This window comes from Saccopteryx leptura, chromosome 3 (assembly GCF_036850995.1).
Source record: "Saccopteryx leptura isolate mSacLep1 chromosome 3, mSacLep1_pri_phased_curated, whole genome shotgun sequence".
Taxonomy (NCBI): Eukaryota; Metazoa; Chordata; class Mammalia; order Chiroptera; family Emballonuridae; genus Saccopteryx; species Saccopteryx leptura.
This window is the reverse complement of record NC_089505.1, coordinates 244,967,588-244,980,826: the sequence shown is the minus strand read 5'-3', so window position 1 is coordinate 244,980,826 and position 13,239 is coordinate 244,967,588. Positions and strand designations below refer to the sequence as shown.

At 36.4% G+C, this 13,239-nt stretch overlaps 1 protein-coding gene across 4 annotated transcripts in view; it reads right to left on the bottom strand.

Moving 5' to 3' along the window:
- EXOC6B (exocyst complex component 6B) overlaps positions 1-13,239 on the bottom strand; it is a 638,754-nt gene that overhangs the window by 291,986 nt on the left and 333,529 nt on the right. The gene's annotated exons all lie outside the window — the stretch shown is intronic.

Sequence of the window (13,239 nt, the reverse complement as noted above, 5' to 3'; positions counted from 1 at the left end):
ACTTTACAGTCCCACCAACAGTGAATGAAGGTTCCTTTTTCTCCACAGCCTCTCCAACACTTGTTATTACCTGTCTTGTTGATAATAGCTAATCTAGCAGGTGTGAAGTGGTATCTCATTATAGTTTTGATTTGCATTTCTCTAATAGCTAATGAAGATGAGCATCTTTTCATATATCTGTTGGCCATTTGTATTTCTTCCTGGGAGAAGTGTCTGTTCATGTCCTCTTCCCATTTTTTATTGGATTGTTTGCTTGTTTGTTGTTTATATATTTGGGATATTATCCCCTTATCTGAGCTGTTTTTCAAAAATATCATCTTGCATTTAGTTGGCTGTCTGTTTTGTTGTCAGTTTCTTTTGCTATTCAAAAGCTTCTTAATCTGATGTAGTCCCATTCATTTATCTTTGCCTTTGGAGTCAAATTCATAAAGTGCTCTTTATGGCAAAGGTCCATGAGTTTAGTACCTATATTTTCTTCTATATATTTTATTGTTTCAGATTTTATATTTAGGTCTTTGATCCATTTAGAATTAATTTTTGTACAAGGAGACAAACCGTAGTCAAGTCTCATTCTTTTGCATGTGGCTTTCCAATTTTCCCAGCACCATTTATTGAAGAGGCTTTTTTTTCTCCATTGTGTGTTTTTGGCTTCTTTATCAAAGATGATTTGTCTATATATTTATATATGTGGTTTTATTTCTGGGCTCTCTATTCTGTTCCATTGGTCTGAGTCAGATCTTATTTTCAAGATACCACTCAGCACTAAAAGGAATTAGGCTTCTTGGAGAAATTAATGATGCCATGGTTAAGAGGGAAAATGTCCCAAACATGATAGGAATGCATCAACAAGGCACAGGAGCCAGCATAAAGTGACCTACACTAGCCATATCTGGGAGAGTTTGAACATCAAAAGGAAAAAAGACAGTGAAGGAATGAAGTAAGATTCCGTGAGTCTGATCTAATGATATGTAGATGATTAATGGATGATAGAGAATTGATAAATAGATTGATGATAGATAAATAGATAGATAGATAGATAGATAGATAGATAGATAATAGATAGCAGAGAGAGAAAGACTCCTTAATATAGAATGCTAATATACATAAAGAATTTAAAAATCAAAAATTAGTTAAAAAACATAAATCAATAATTATTACAAAAAATTCATTCAGGCAAGGAACATCAATGGACACTATAAGGAGAAGGGGGGTAGAAGACATGTGATAACAGAATAAACATACAGTTTCAAAGTATTTCAATACAAATATTACTTATGACAAAGGAAAAATGATAACTATAAAGAAAAAACAGAAATCTTAACTAATCAAAATTAACATAAACCATAGAGTTTATAATACTATACTCACACACACACTCATATACACCCACAAAGAGACAGAGAGACAATGAGAAAGAGAAGGAGGGAGGGATTAATAAATCATAAATTGTAAAACGTCAAAAATTGGTAAATTTGGGTAAAAGGTGTTCAGTTCATCAAAACACTCTCCAAGTATTTTCTTAATGTTGAAATTATTTGAAAATATCATGTTAAAAGAAAAAAGAAAAGGTTGTTAAATAATAGGAGAGATAACTACATACCATACAAAAAAGGTTTACAGTTATATTAATAGTGGGTAAAGTAGACATTAAAACTATTCTCATTTTTAACACAGATAACAAGGGACATTTCATAAACTTAAAAGGGTAAGTACAAGATGCAACAGTATTAACTGTGTGTGAACTTAAAATATTCAATAAATATGAAGAAATTGAAGAGAAAGACAAATCTAAAATCATAGAGGGATGCTTTTAACACTCCTCAGTAATTGACATAAAAAGTAGAGCAAAGAAAGTACAGAAAATTTTTACAATAGTATTAACAAATTTAATGTCATTTACAGAATACTACACTTAAAAACTGCAAAATACACATTCTAATCACATGCATATAAAGCACTGCTATCATTGAATTTAAACTTATCATCATGCTAGTTGTTTGTATTTGTTCCATCTGTTCTATATCCTAGTTAGCTCTTTTTTGATGGCTTTTGAGTATTTTTTTAATTCAATTTTACCTGCATCACTGGCTTATTAATAAGTTTCACCTATTTTGAACATCTTATAATATATATTGAATATATCAGAATGTATTCCCAAATAATGTACCACTTCATATATAACATAGAAACCTTAAATAGTATATCCATTTTTTCTCTGATGTCTTTTGTCCTATTACTGGTATACATTTACTTTTACTAGACATTGTAACTATTTTTGCTTTAGATAAGTAATTTTCTTCAAAGGCAATTAAAAATAAAGGAGTGACATCAGCAAGACAGAAGAACAGGAACAGGACATCCTACACTCATATTTCCATGTCAGCAACAAGAATTTGGCAGTCATACATGGACAAAGGTGCTGTTGTAGAATTCTGGGATCCAGATAGGAGACTGTAAAACCTGGTGGAACCCACAGCCAAAGAAGTCTGTTTTGAGAAAGCAAGCCCATCCCCAGATGGCACAGTTATTAACTCTGAGTAGGACGAATGTTCATGTGCGTCCTCGTGCCTCCTGACCATCCAGAGTATGATCAATTTATTTTAAAAATGTGTAAGGCAACATTAAAAAAGGCAAATATATGTTTTTTCTTGTTTCCATAAATTGGTTATCAAACAAACATGATTTTAAGTTAATAAAACTGGAACTGGAAAAAAAATAGAAAAAAAACTGAAACTGGAACTAATTTCATTTTTTCCAAAAAAAACAAAAAAACAACTCACTCCCAGGGGTCAGCGAGCATGAAAAAAACTTACTACTCAAAGGGTTAACTGTCGTAGTACCAGCTACAGACACAGAAACAAACCCTGTGACCTCAGCTATAGCCTGTCTGATCTTGCCAACAGCACCATTTACCTACCAATCTCAGTAATAGCTGTGGTCCATCTCCCAAATCCAGCATCAGTTGTCAATCCTGACTTCATGACTGTGAGAAAAACATGCCATATATGGCCCAGAGGTAAGCCCTTCAATCTTGGTTTGACTGCAAATACTAAAACAGCCCTGTAATTTTGCCATAGATCCACTCAGCCACACACCAGGAGTACTCCTATTTCCCAGAGACCTGCCAGGCCACATGTCACTCCTTGTATTTTGAGGTAGGACCACTGACCCCAGTCTGACTATGGATCTTGAAGTGTCTCTTGAAATCTATCCCCTCCCATCTACAGTCTAAGTCTAGCCTGGCTTGCCCAGGAACCCAGTGGGAGGAATGTCTATCAGTGCCCCTGGAGGAATCCCTCAACCCAACTGTGGAGTCAAATTCCCTCATTCAGAATGTGGAGCCTGAAAAGGAATTGTGATTTGGTTCCAGGCTCTCTAAGGTATGGTCCAGGAGTAGTACTCCCCACCCAGGGACCCGGGGAGATGAACATGCTGCCACACCCCCACAAACAGACCCAAAAGCTGCATCTTCCAGTACAGACAAAAATATCATGACATGGGTTAAAGATTTCAGTGCAAGATATGAAACTGTAAAATTTCTAAAACTGAACACAGGAAAAAGCTTCCTGACATTGGTCTTTTCAATGACTTTTTAGAATATGACACCAAATAAAGACACAGGCAACAAAAGCAAAAATAAACAAGCGAGACAACATCCAACTAAAAAGCTTTGCACAGCAAAGTAAACAATTAAAAATAAAAAAGCAACCTATGGAATGGGAGAAAATATTTTTAAACCATGTATCTGATGAGAGGACAATACCCAAACTACATAAGAAACTCACACAACTCAATAGCAAAAAATAAAAACACACCAATTAAATAATAAACTTGAATAGGCACTTTTCCAAAGACAAACAAAGGATGAACAGGTATACAAAAAGGTATTCAACATCACTAATCATCAGATAAATAAAAATAAAAACCAGAATGAAATATTACTTCACACCTGTTAGGATGACTCAGTTTAAAAACACAAGAGATAAAAGTATTGGTGAGGGTGTGAAATAAGGATATAAAATTAGTATCTTGCAGAGATATTTACACTCCTATGTTCGCTAGGACATTATTTACAATTCCTAAAATACGGAAACAACCCAAGTGTCCATCAACAGATAAATGGATTAAAAAAATGTGATTTTTCAGCTAAAGAAGAAAGAAAATCCTACCACTTGCAACAACATGAATGAATGTGAAGGACGTTATGCCAAGTGAAATAAACAAGATGCAGGGGAAAAAAATACTGTATGATCTCCCTTATATATGGAATCTAAAAAACTCAAACTCATAGAAGCATACAATAGAATGATGGTTACCGGAAGCTAGGATGCAGGATAAATGAGACATGCTGATCAAAGGGAACAACCTTTCAGTTATAAGATGAACAAGTTCTGGGGAGCTGATATACAACATGGTGACTATAGCTAATAATACTATTTTGTATACTTGAAATTTGCTAAGGAGTAAACCTAGTGTTCTTACCACATACACACAACATACACACACACACACATAAATGGTCATTATGTGAAGTAATAGGTATATTAATCAGTTGTAGTAATCATTTCATAATATATATGTATATTAAATCATCACACTATATGCCTTTAAAAAATCATGTACAACCTAAGAAAATGAGCAATTAAAAAAAGAGAAAAAGGCCCTGGCTGGTTGGCTCAGTGGTAGAGCGTCGGCCTGGCATGCGGGAGTCCTGGGTTCGATTCCTGGCCAGGGCACACAGGAGAAGCACCCATCTGCTTCTCCACACCTCCCCCTCTCCTTCCTCTCTGTCTCTCTCTTCCCCTCTCGCAGCCGAGGCTCCATTGGAGCAAAGTTTGCCCGGGCGCTGAGGATGGCTTTGTGGCCTCTGCCTCAGGCACTACAATGGCTCTGATTGCGGCACAACGACGCCCCAGATGGGCAGAGCATCACCCCCTGGTGGGCATGCCCGGTGGATCCCAGTCGGGTGCATGCGGGAGTCTGTCTGACTGCCTCCCCGTTTCCAACTTAAGAAAAATACAAAAAAAAAAAAGTATTTTACAATTACTTTAATTTTGACCATTCCCAAAGCTATTTATGTCTTCATTTCTGTAAGTATATGTTTTTGTCTCATATGACAGCCCTTCCGTATAAAAAATTTCCTTTTATTATACTATGTAGGTCCAAAGGCAATGAATTATTTCAGCTTTTGTTTGGTTAAAAAAATTTACTTTGCTTTCATTTGGAAGTTACTTTGCTGTGAAAAGAATTCTAGTTTGATTTGGGGTTTTTTTTCTCCATACTTTAAAGATATCACTACATTGTCACTGGTTTGCATAGTTTCTGATAAGTCTGTTGTAATTCTTATCATTATACCTGCATGTAATAACATTTTTTCCCTAACTGCCCTTTAAATACTTTCTTTATCTTTCATTTTCATCAATTTGCATATGATGTATTTAAGTATTTTTCTTTGCTTGCTGTTGTTCCTACTATTTTCTTGTTTATCTTACTGGGAGTCTGTCTCTGGTTTAATGTCTTCTACTATTTCTAGAATACTCAGCCATTTGCTTATAAAACATTTCTTCTTTCCAGTTTTATTTTCTCCTTCTGAGACCAACAATTACACTGTCTGAAATTGCCCCATAGATCTTGAATACTTTTATTTCCTTCAACATTTTTTTTCTCTTTGTATATCAGTTCGGATACCTTCTATTAACATATTTTCAAATCACTGAAACCTTACCTCAGCTTTATCAAATCTACTGATGAGCCCCTCAAAGGATTTCTTCATTTCTAAAACTGTTTCTACGTCAAGATTTCCAATTAACTCTTTCCAATAATTTCTGTCTGTCTGCTAAAAGTCCCTATCTTTTCATGCATGTGGTATTTTAAAGTCCCTAAACTGCTATTTTTATCATCTGGGTCATCTCTGAGCCTGGTTCTGTTGAGTTCATTGTCCCTTGACAATGAGTTGTTAATTGCTTTTTTGCATGTCTCACACTTTTTATTAAAGGTTGGATATCATAAATAAAACAGTAGAGGCTAAGGTAACAGTATTTATATGTAGAAATGACCATCTTCTTTTCTCCTGTTGGGCCTGTGTATGCAGAAGTTGAACTGCATTTGGGTTTTGTTGTTGCAATGGTTACCTCTAATGCTTCATAGATTCCAAATTTTTCTAATAACAGAATGTGCCTGGTGTGAGTGCTGGGGTCCTAGAAAATTTTTCATAAAGGTCTGCATCATCCACAGTTCAGCTATACCTTATCATACATAATTAACCTATACTGTTCTGTCCTCTGTCTCTCTCTGCACGCTTTCCCATCACCTGGTGGCAGATTACTGCCACTTGTTACTTAGTTCTTGCTATGCTATTAGTAAAGATCAAAAGACTGTCTCTGTTGTCCTGACCAGGGTCAGGCTTAGGTAGGTCCTGTGTGCCTGGTGCTAAGGGGTAGAGCTTGCTCAACATCCCTGCCCTTCCTGCCAGTGGCAGTCAAACTCTGCTTTGTCTCTGTTGTGAATCTACTGCAGTTTTGTTCCCTCTCCCATTATTAGAAGAACATTAATGGTATTTGCTATAAGATCCTGAGACCAGGACTGTCTTCTGACATTTTCCCAGGAGTAAAAGACTTTCCTTTTTTCTTCAATCCTCCCTATTGTAATAATAGGTCTTTTCCTGTACACTGCAGAGAGAAGGAGTTTTTGATCAGTATAAATGAGGGGCCCAAACCAGGGGGTGGGGCTCCATGCCTTTTTCACAGCAGAAGTTGATCCCTTTCTCCATGCCTGCAAGATCAGGGATAATTCTCTCTGATATCTTAGCCAGTTCTCAATATTTCTCATGAGCACGTAATGGAGGTCCATTTGCAAAGAACCATATGTGTCTATTTAAATCCATATGGGTATAAATTCCTCCTGGATCTGGGACACATGACTAGAATATTTTATACTAACATACTAACTAGCTCCAACTAAGATATTACTGATCCATTAAGATGTAACTACCATATTTCCCCATATTTAAGACGTTCCCATGTATAAGACGCACCTTAATTTTGGGTGTAATGTATTTGAAAATAATGTATTACATAAAGTTATTGAACTCAAGTTTTATTCATCATAAAATTCATACAACTCCTCATCACTGTCAAAACTCCCATTCATTAGCTTGACCTCATCTTTGTCTCATGATGAATCCCTGTCTTCATATATTGCCTCATCCTCAGTTCCATTTATGGCATTTGAAATGCCACAACCACTCTATAAGACGCACCCAGCTTTTCGACCCTAAATTTTTCAAAAAAAAGGTGCATCTTATACATGTGGAAACATGGTAATTACTACTCTCTCACCTGCATGATAGCTATGCCTGTCTTCCTTGTTTTGCCACTGGAGTCTGTGTATCCTACTACTCTCTCCTGTATGGGGTCAGTCTCATTTCAGATTTCAGGGTATTTGGTCACCTTGTGACTTCAGCTCCCTGACAGGTTCCAGAAAAGTTTTCCTTTTATAACTTGTTTTGTTTTTTTGTTTCACCGTTAGGGGAAAAGCAATACTCTGTCCAGTTTTCAACATTATAGACAGAAGTGGAAGTATATCACTGTAACTTGCTTTAAAACAAAGTGCTGCCTCTCTCTCTCTCTCTCTCTCTCTCTCTCTCTCTCTCTGTGTGTTCACATGGGAAAAAAAAATTTTTTTTTAAAGTCCCATATGTAAAGTAGTTATCACCATGTGGTCATTTTGGGTCTTTAAATTTTTTCTGTTTTGTGCCATTCTATATCTCCCAAATTCTTCAAAGAAATCAAATTTTAATACCTTAAAAAAAGAGATATGTGTGTATATACATATACTAGAAAGCCCGGCGGTCATACGAAATGACCGCTGTTCTAGATATTATAAATTGTAATTAAAATGATTTGTGCAAAGGTGTCTGCTAATTCAAACTGAATTACCCAGGGCAGGCGGCGAGGACGCCCCTTTGCTTAGTGCTCCACGGGGTTTCCCGCTCAAAAATGAAAGTTTCTCTGTTTGAAACTGTTTTAATCCTTTTTGCGTTTCGGTCAGCATTACTCTGTCATTTTTTTGCATTTCTCTCCTGCCTTTGTTCAAGGGACTCATTTTGTCGAGACAGGCTTTTTTGTCTTGCATCTGAGGCAAGCCTTGTTTCTCTATGCTCATCAGTCTCATTTTGCCGAGAAAGATGCATTTGCTCTGCGACTGAAGCAAGCCTTGTCTTTCTCTGCTCAGTGGTTTCCTTTTGTCGAGAAAGCCTTTTTTGTGCAGCTTTAGCTCCTTTTCTCTCCTCTTCAGTGCTGTATTTTCTAGGAGGCATTCTTAAAAGAAATTACGTTAAGACGTAGTTTTTATGTAAAACAGATGATTGCCAATGCAAACAGATGTTCACCTTCCCCCTGACATGCTCAATTTGCGTTCAGCCTTAAATTGTTTCAAAAGCAGATGATTGCCAATGCAAACAAATGTTCACCTTCCCCCTGACCCGCTCAATTTGCGTTCAGCCGTGGCAACTTCACCCCATTGGCTAGTATAGTTACGCAAGCAACCAATAAGCTATCGGTGACAAACAGACACTTAAGCCTCATATAATAAAGATATATGCATTCTACTTTAAGTTGCAAATGCTAGAACATTATTTTACTATAGAAATGACAATTATTTGCTGTTTTGAAAATAAAATTTCTTGGCCCTGGCCAGGTAACTCAGTCGGTAAGAGCATTAACCTGATGAAGCTAAGACTGTCAATTTGACCTCTGGTCAGGACATATGCAAAAATCAACTAATGAATCCATGGATTGGTGGAACAACAAATCGACGGTTCTCTCTCTCTCTCTCTCTCTCTCTCTCTCTCTAAAAATAAAAAAAATAAAAAGAAATTTCTTTTCAAGGAGAGTTTGGTGTCTTCAGAACTCATATATTTTTTCAATATTTATAATTATTTCAGTATTTTTTATCCAATGAAAGTAAAAATTCTTGCCGAAAAAACCCAAAAATTTTATTTGAAAATAATTATCCTTAAAGATTCATAAAAATGAGTACAGCAGTTTTTCTTGTTTTGAAAGCCTTGTGTTTAAGAGAACTAATTGTTTCTTATATATATTATGGTCTCACATCCCATATTATAACCTCTCCCCACCATAACAGTTATACTTACCAAAGAAATCTTTGTCACTGTAGGTTATAAGGTAAATGTAGTCCAGGAAATAAGGTAAATGGCAACCAAAGAGTAAAAAGCACAAACACTCCCAAATTAAATGTATATTTTAAATTGTCAATGTTATTTATACACATCAAAAGGAATTTTCAGACAAACAATATACTCAAGTATGAAAAATACTTCTGAACAATTTAGTCACATTACCCTCTTACCATATTACCTTTCCTCCAAAAGGGGATAGAAAAAGTAACACACTTGTTATAATTTATACACAATAACATACCTAACTGTACTCTAGAGATTATGGTAAGGGTAGTAGTAAAAATGTTTTAGTTTATAACTTCCAAAGATCATCTCATTCCAAGAGAACATTTCTATGAAATCAATATATTTTAAAGAAAATGTAAAGCCAGTAGCCGCAGCCACCATCACAGCTGCGTGGCCCATGCAGGTTCACATTTGATTCTGACAGACAGTAATGAAACAATGGAGCCAAGAACTGGTGGGCCATTACCTTTAATCCTAGCTTGCACCCAGGAGGCGAGTATATACACACAGTGGGAAAACACTCCCCTTTCCATTCAGGGCTCCTAAAGCCACTGACTCATCCAAGTATTCCTAGAATCAAAGACCCCACCAGCCTTATTCACCTCTGTTCCCCATCTCCTTCTCTCTGCACAAACTGGCTTCTCCTTTAGCATTCCGCCATCTTAGATGCCTCTCCTCTGCAATGCCGATGGCAAGATCTGAGCGAGAGAGCCCTCAGCCTGCCTCATTTTATAGTGTAGAAATTAAAGCCTTTAAGCCAATATACAAATAAGGAAGTCTCTGATACAAAGCCACTTATCTGAAGCATAAATGGGGTTCCTCATAAGAGTGCACCACCCCACATCATGCAACAGTCAAGGGTGTGGGGAAAAGACCTTAGTATAGTATTAGAAGGGAGGGAAAGGCTTAGTCTTAAAACTAAGCCTTAGGCTATAAGGACTTTGCCAGTTTACAGCCTGTCTCCCACACCCAAAGCAAGCAAACATATACATCATATTTACAAACTTATTTGACCAACAGAAAAGAACAAATTAATTTTACAAACCCCATGTTTTATTTTTCCTTAGTAAGAATAGCTATCAAACAGGTTACTCAAGCTATCTTCCAATTATGCTTATTTTCAGAGCTGCCTAGCCTATTATATACATTCCATTCACTCATTCACTCTTTTTAATTTACTGAACTGGGTACAGGAGATACTATGTTGAGAACAAAACATAAAATGCTTCTACCCTTCACAAGGCCTTTTCTAACATCCTCAATTTGTCTCAGTTGGTTACTATGTGGTTCCTATATATCTCTATTGCAGCACTTACCATGGATTGTTCAGTTCCTCAATTAGATTAGGTACTCCTTGATGACAGAGACCATATTTTCATCATCTTAATGTCCTTCCTACCACATACCATCTAACAAATAATAATTACTCATAACACATGGTAAATAAATCAATAAATAAACAAAGGAACTTACACTCTAACACACACACAGAAATGTATAGATACAATTAGATAAATAAATTCTAAGATGAGTATTCATAGAGTACAGAAGTAGCACAAAGGAATCATTAGTTCAACTCCATTAGGAATGGAAGTGGTCCAAAAGGCTTCATTCAGTACATGATGTTTAAATTACATCTTGAAGGATAGTTAAAAATTAGTCAAGAGCACTAACGGGGAAAAATAGTTTGAAGTAGAGAAAGAGTCATGAGCAGAGTCAGAGAGGTATAAAATAGTATGTTAAGATCAGAAAACAGCAAATAGGTTATTATGACCGAAGCATGGGGTGAGAGGGAAGTTACATTGGGCTGTGAATCGGGAAAGAGTATAGGGCGGACTAGGTTTAGGGGTGTGGGAGGAGGCAGATAGATAAATATGTCAGGCTAGAGTAAACTTTATCCTACTGGCCATGAGGAATCCCTGAAAAGGTGAAAACAAAAGTTAAATGAGATTTGATTTGAGGAAAAGACTCTAAGGGACATACAGAATAGAATCAGGAAAATGAAAAGATAGATGGTTGGGAAAGTAAAGTTAGAGATAGAAGAATAGTTAGGAGACTAAATAGTCCAGGTCAAATATGACTACAGTGTGAATTAAAACAGCCATATTGTGAAGAGAGAACTTTAAAGAAAAAAAAAGAGCTGGGGAAAAAAATCCATAGAATTTGTCACCAATGAGATTTAAGGAAGCTCATTTACAAATGACCACTGCCTTCATTTGTTAAAACAGGAATAATTTGTGCTTATCGCAGAGAACTATTATGACACCTACCTAAGAGAATGCATGTAAAATCCTAACACAATGACTACCAAAGAGTAAGAATTCTAAACATGGTACTGACAATTTTGTTGATGTTGATGCTAATCAGACTTGAGTCTGGCTTGAACACTTACAGCACTCCCTGTATGAGGTTACTCCTTGACTTTCCTTCTCTCTAAAACTAACGTATGCTTCCTTGTACCCCATCGATAAGTACTATTTTGAGTTTTACAGATGTAATAACATATCTGTAAAGTGTGTTTAGGAATTTAGGTCAATGCCTGAAATTTTGATTTTAAGAATAAAAGTTATTAGAAACAGACTCATAGATATAGAGAACAGTCTGACAGTTGCCAGATGAAGGAGAGGCGGCAGGGAGGGGCAGGGGTGGAGGGTGGAAAAGATGAAGGGATTAGAAAGCACAAATTAGTAGTTACAGAATAGTCGTAAGGATGTAAAGTACAGCATAGGGAGTATTGTCAATAATATTGTAATAAACGTACCATGTCAGATGGGTATTAGATTTATAGAGTGATCACTTCATAAATTATATAAATGTCTAAATAATGGATTGTGTACCTGAGACTAATATAATACTGTATGTCAACTGTAATTGAAAAATAAAAATATATATTTTTTAAAAAAGTTATTAATAGACAACAGGAGTTGAAAATGGTTCTCAGGTCGGTGACTTGGGTGAATGGTGGTATCATTCACTGAGAGGCGGTTCCTTTAGAGAGCCAATCATTGTGACTATCCTCCCTCAAATTCTTTAAGGTGAACTAAGTGTTCTTTAGGTGTTTTCGTTTGTTTGATTGGTTTTTTGGGTTTGTTTGGGGTTTTTTTTGGCGTTTTGTTTTTTTGGTGACAGAGAGAGAGAGAGACAGAGAGAGGGAAAGATACAGACAGACAGGAAGGGAGAGAGACTAGAAGCATCAATTCTTCACTGCAGCACCCTAGGTGTTCATTGATTGCTCTCTCACATGTGCCTTGACTGGGAGGCCACAGCAAACTGAGTGACCCCTTGCTTAAACCAGCAACCCTGGGCTCAAGCTACTGAGCCCTGCACAAACCAGATGAGCCCATGCTCAAGCTGGTGATCTCGGGGTTTCGAACCCAGGTCCTCCGCGTCCTAGTGCGACGCTCCATCCACTGCACCACCACCTAGTCAGGCTTCTTTAGGTGTTTTTAAAGTACATACATTATTCATATTACAACACTCACCCTGCTGTATTTTTACATGTCTATTTTCATGTTTCTTATCCTCAGTAGATACTGACAATATCTAAGAGCAAAAAACTGCACCTTTTATTTATGCCTTCCAAAAAAGCAGATTGTATCTGGTATATAAATAGGCTCAATATATGTTGGTTAAATAATTAAGTATAAATTAAAGAAGACACAGATACCTTTAACAAGTCCAGAGACTATTTGGAATGGAGGATATTTACAAAGGATTTACCTGCTATACTCCTACTAGCCTTAAAATTTCATCAAATAGAATGCCAGAACTAGTATCTTATACTACCCTTTCCCAGTGAATTCTCACTAACAGAAAAGTGTTGAAACACAAATCTGTAAATAGTAGAGAATAAGCTAAATAATATAAACAAAAACAAGTTATTCAAAAGTTTCCAATCTTCCCTTTCACCATGACTATCTAAGAACACAGCAGTGCCACGCTGTGAGGGCAAAAGACTCCAAATAAGAGCTGAAAGGAATATCAACAGTTCTTCAGGAAAATAAATCAACATATACAGTCACAATTTCCATATC